Genomic DNA, 5,932 nt, shown 5'->3' with positions numbered 1-5,932 from the left:
GACCTGAGGCTCCGGATTCAGATCTCAGGGAGAGGACTGGGGTTGACTGTGTGAACACAGCCTGAAGGGGGCTAGTGTGCCACAGCTAGCCGCGAAGGAGTCCCAGGAAACTGTCTGGACCTGCCTAAGAGGCAAGAGACCATTGTTTCAGGCTGTGTGGAGAGGGGATTCAGAGCACCGCCTAAACAAGCTCCATAGATGGGCGGGAGCTGTGGCAATCAGCATGGACCCCAGAGACGGGCATGAAATGGTAAGGCTGCTGCTGCAGCCAACAAGAAACCTGTGTGCAAGCACAGGTCACTATCTACACATTCCCTCCCAGGAGCCTGTGCAGCCCACCACTGCCAGGCTCCCGTGATCCAGGGACAACTTCCCAGGGAGAACACAGGGCTAGCTTCAGGCTGTTGCAATGTCACACCAGCCTCTGCCACCACAGGTTTGCCCTGCCTCCCACACCCCACCCTCACCCTGGCCTGAGTGAGCCAGAGGCCCCTAATCAGCTGTTACTTTAACCTGTCCTCTCTGAGTGAAGAAAAGATACCTTCAGGTGACCTACATGCAGAGGTGGGGCCAAAGCCAAAGCTGAACCCCAGGAGCTGTGAGAACAAAGAGGAGAAAGGGAAATTTCTCCCAGCAGCCTCAGTAGCAGTGGATTAAATCACCACAATCAACTTGATGTACCCTGCGTCTGTGGAATACCTGAATAGACAACGAATCATCACAAAATTGAGGTGGTGGACTTTGGGAGCAATGATATATATTTATATCTTTTTCCTTTTTCTCTTTTTGTGAGTGTTATGTGTATGCTTCTTTGCATGATTTTGTCTGTATAGCTTTGCTTTTACTATTTGCCCTAGGGTTCTGACTGTCCGTTTTTGGTTTTTTTGGTTTTATTTTTAGTATAGTTTTTAGCGCTTCTTATCATTGGTGGATTGATTTTTTGGTTTGGTTGCTCTCTTTTTTCTTTCTTTCTTTTATTTTTTTTCATGTTTTTATTACTTTTCATTTTTTTATTTTTGATAATTTTTAATTTTTTTATTTTAATAACTTTATTTTATTTCATTTTATTTTTTCTTTCTTTCTTTCATTTTTTTCCTCCCTTTTCTTCTGAACCGTGTGGCTGACTGGGTCTTGGTGTTCCGGCCAGGTGTCAGGCATGTGCCTCTGAGGTGGGACAGCCAAGTTCAGGACATAGGTCCAGCAGAGACCTCCTGGTTCCATGTAATATCAAAAGGCGAAAGTTCTCCCAGAGATCTCCATCTCAAAGCAAAGACCCAGCTCCACTCAACGACCAGCAAGCTACAGTGATGGACACCCTATGCCAAACAACTAGCAAGACAGGAACACAAACCCACTCACTAGCAGAGAGGCTGCCTACAATCATAATAAGGTCACAGACAATCCAAAACACACCACCGGGCAAGTCCTGCCAACCAGAAAGACAAGACCAAGCCTCAGCCACCAGAACACAGGCACTAGACCTCTCCACCAGGAAGCTTACACAACCCACTGAACCAACCTTAGCCACTGGGGGCAGACACCAAAAAACCGGGAACTACGAACCTTCAGCTTGCGAAAATGGGACCCCAATCACAGTAAGTTAAGCAAAATGAGAAGACAGACAAACACACAGCAGATGAAGGAGCAAGGTAAAAACCCAACAGACCAAACAAATGAGGAGGAAATAGGCAGTATACCTGAAAAAAATTCAGAGTAATGATAGTAAAGATGACCCAAAATCTTGGAAATAGAGTGGAGAAAACACAAGAAATGTTTAACAGGGACCTAGAAGAACTAAAGAGCAAACAAACAATGATGAACAACATAAAAAAATAAATTAAAACTTCTCTAGAAGGAATCAGTAGCAGGATAACTGAGGCAGAAGAACGGATAAGTGACCTGGAAGATAAAGTAGTGGAAATAAATACTTCAGAGCAGAATAAAGAAAAAAAGAATGAAAAGAATTGAGGACAGTCTCAGAGACCTCGGGAACAACATGAAATGCACCAACATTCAAATTATAGGGGTCCAAGAGGAAGATGAGAAAAAGAAAGGGACTGAGAAAATATTTGAGGAGATTATAGTTGAAAATTTCCCTAATATGGGAAAGGAAAGAGTCAATAAGTCCAGGAAGCGCAGAGAGTCCCATACAGGATAAATGCAAGGAGAAACATGGCAAGACACATATTAATAAAACTATCAAAAATTAAACACAAAGAAAAGATATTAAAAGCAGTAGGGAAAAACAACAAATAACATACAAGGGAATCCCCATAAGGTTAACAGCTGATCTTTCATCAGAAACTCTGCAAGCCAGAAGGGAGTGCCAGGACTTATTTAAAGTGATGAAAGGGGAAAACCTACAACCATGATTACTCTACCCAGCAAGGATCTCATTCAGATTCAAAGGAGAAATTAAAACCTTTACAGAGAAGCAAAAGCTAAGAGAATTCAGCATCACCAAACCAGCTTTACAGCAAATGCTAAAGGAAATTCTCTAGGCAAGAAACACAAGAGAAGGGAAAGACCTACAATAACAAACCCAAAACAATTAAGAATGTGGTAACAGGAACACACATATTGATAACCACTTTAAATGTAAATGGATTAAATGCTCCAAACAAAAGACATAGACTGACTGAATGGATACAAAAACAAGACCCATATATATGCTGTCTACCAGAGACCCACTTCAGACCTGGGGACACATACACACTGAAAGTGAAGGGATGGAAAAATATTCCATACTAATGGAAATCAAAAGAGTGCTGGAGTAGCAATTCTCATATCAGAAAAAATAGACTTTAAAATAATGACTATTACAAGAGACAAAGAAGGACACTATATAATGATCAAGGGATCAATCCAAAAAGAAGATATAACAATTGTATTTATGCACTCAAAATAGGAACACCTAAATACATAAGGCAAATGCGAACAGCCATAAAAGGGGAAATTGACAGTAACATAATCATAGTAGGGGACTTTAACACCCACTTTCACCAATGGAAAGATCATCCAAAATGAAAATAAGGAAACACAAGCTTTAACTGACACATTAAACAAGATGGGCTTAATTGATATTTATAGGACATTCCATCCAAACACAACAGAATACACATCCTTCTCAAGTGCTAATGGAACATCCTCCAGCATAGATCATATCTTGGGTCACAAATCAAGCCTTGGTAAATTTAAGAAAATTGAAATCGTATCAAGTATCTTTTCCAACCACAATGCTATGAGACTAGATATCAATTACAGGAAAAAAATGTAAAAAATACAAACACATGGAGGCTAAACAATACACTACTTAATAACCAAGAGATCACTGAAGAAATCAAAGGGGAAATCAAAAAATACATACAAACAGATGATAATGAAAACATGAGGACCCAAAACCTCTGGGATGCAGCAAAAGCAGTTCTAAGAGGGAAGTTTATAGCAGTAAAATCTTACCTCAAGAAATAAGAAACATCTCAAATAAACAAACTAACCTTACATCTAAAGCAATTAGAGAAAGAAAAACAAAAATAGTCCAAAGTTAGCAGAAGGAAAGAAATCATAAAGATCAGATCAGAAATAAATGAGAAAGAAATGAGGGAAACAATAGCAAAGATCAATAAAACTAAAAGCTGGTTATTAGAACAATAACAAAATTGATAAAACATTAGCCAGACTCATCAAGAAAAAAAAAGAAGACTCAAATCAATAGAATTAGAGATGAAAAGGGAGAAGTAACAACTGACACTGCAGAAATGCAAAGGATCATGAGAGATTACTACCAGCAACTATATGCCAAGAAAATGGACAAATTCTTAGAAAACCACAACCTTCTGAGGTTGAACCAGGAAGAAATAGAAAATATAAACAGACCAATCACAAGCACTGGAATTGAGACTGTGATTAAAAATCTTCCAACAAAAAAAGCCCAGGACCAGATGGCTTCACAGGCGAATTCTATCAAATATTTAGAGAAGAGCTAACACCTATCCTTTTCAAACTCTTTCAAAATATAGCAGAGGGAGGAACACTCCCAAACTCATTCTACGAGACCACCATCACCTTGATACCAAAACCAGACAAAGATGTCACAAAGACAGAAAAGTATAGGTCAATATCACTGATGAACATAGACACAAAAATCCTCAACAAAATACTAGCAAACAGAATCCAACAGCACATTAAAAGGATCATACACCATGATCAAGTGGGGTTTACCCCAGGAATGTAAGGATTCTTCAATATATGCAAATAAATCAATGTGATACACCATATTAACAAACTGAAGGAAAAAAACCATATGATCATCTCAATAGATGCAGAGAAAGCTTTTGACAAAATTCAACACCATTTATGATAAAAACCCTCCAGAAAGTAGGCATAGAGGGAACTTACCTCAACATTATAAAGGCCATATATGACAAACCCACAGCCAACATTGTTCTCAATGGTGAAAAACTGAAAGCATTTCCACTAAGATCAGGAATAAGACATGGTTGCCCACTCTCACCACTATTATTCAACATAGTTTTGGAAGTTTTAGCCACAGCAATCAGAGAAAAAAAAGGAGTAAAAGGAATCCAAATTGGAAAAGAAGAAGTAAAGCTGTCACTGTTTGCAGATGATATGATACTCTATACATACAGAACCTTAAAGACTGTACCAGAAAACTACTACAGCTAATCAATGAATTTGTTAAAGTAGCAGGATACAAAATTAATGCACAGAAATCTCTTTCATTCCTATGCACTAATGATTAAAACTCTGAAAAAGAATTGAGGAAACACTCCCACTTACCATTGCAACAAAAAGAATAAAATACCTAGGAATAAACCTACCTAAGGAGACAAAAGACCTGCATGCAGAAAACTATAAGACACTGATGAAAATAATTAAAGACAATACAAACAAATGGAGAGATATACCATGTTCTTGGAAAGAAGAATCAACAATGTGAAAATGACTATAACACCCAAAGCAATCTACAGATTCAATGCAATCACTATCAAACTACAAATGGCGTTTTTCACAGAACTAGTAGAAAACATTTCACAATTTGTATCAAAACACAAAAGACTCCTAATACCCAAAGCAATCTTGAGAAAGAAAAACGGAGCTGGAGGAATCAGACTCTTGGACTTCAGACTATACTACAAAGCTACAGTAATCAAGACAGTATGGTACTGGCACAAAAACAGAAATATAGATCAGTGGAATAGGATAGAAAGCCCAGAGATAAACCCATGCACATATGGTCACCTTATTTTTGATAAAGGAGGCAAGATTATACAATGGAGAAAAGAAAGCATCTTCAATAAGTGGTCCTGGGAAAACTGGACAGCTACATGTTAAAAAGTGACATTAGAACTCTCCCTAACACCACACACAAAAATAAACTCAAAATGGATTAAAGACCTAAGTGTAAGGCCAGACACTATAAAACTCTTATAGGAAAACATAGGGAAAACACTCTCTGACATACATCACAAAAATATCCTTTTTGACCCACCTCCTAGAGAAATGGAAATAAAAACTAAAATAAACAAATAGGATCTAATGAAACTTAAAAGCTTTTGCAAAGCAAAGGAAACCATAAACAGTATGAAAAGACAACCCTCAGAATGGGAGAAAATATTTGCAAATGAAGCACCTGACAAAGGATTAGTCTCCAAAATATACAAAAAGCTCATGCAGCTCAATATCAAAAAAACAAACAACCCAATCCAAAAATGGGCAGAAGACCTAAATAGACATTTCTCTAAAGAAGATATACAGATTGCCAACAAACACATGAAAAAATGTTCAACATCACTAATCATTAGAGAAATGCAAATCAAAGCTACAATGAGGTATCTCCTCACAACAGTCAGAATGGCCATCATCAAAAAATCTACAAACCATAAATGCTGGAGAAGGTGTGGAGAAAAGG

The sequence above is a fragment of the Balaenoptera borealis genome, assembly GCF_965194805.1.
Source record: "Balaenoptera borealis genome assembly, chromosome: 12".
Lineage (NCBI taxonomy): Eukaryota > Metazoa > Chordata > Mammalia > Artiodactyla > Balaenopteridae > Balaenoptera > Balaenoptera borealis.
Note: the sequence above shows the minus strand (reverse complement) of the source record.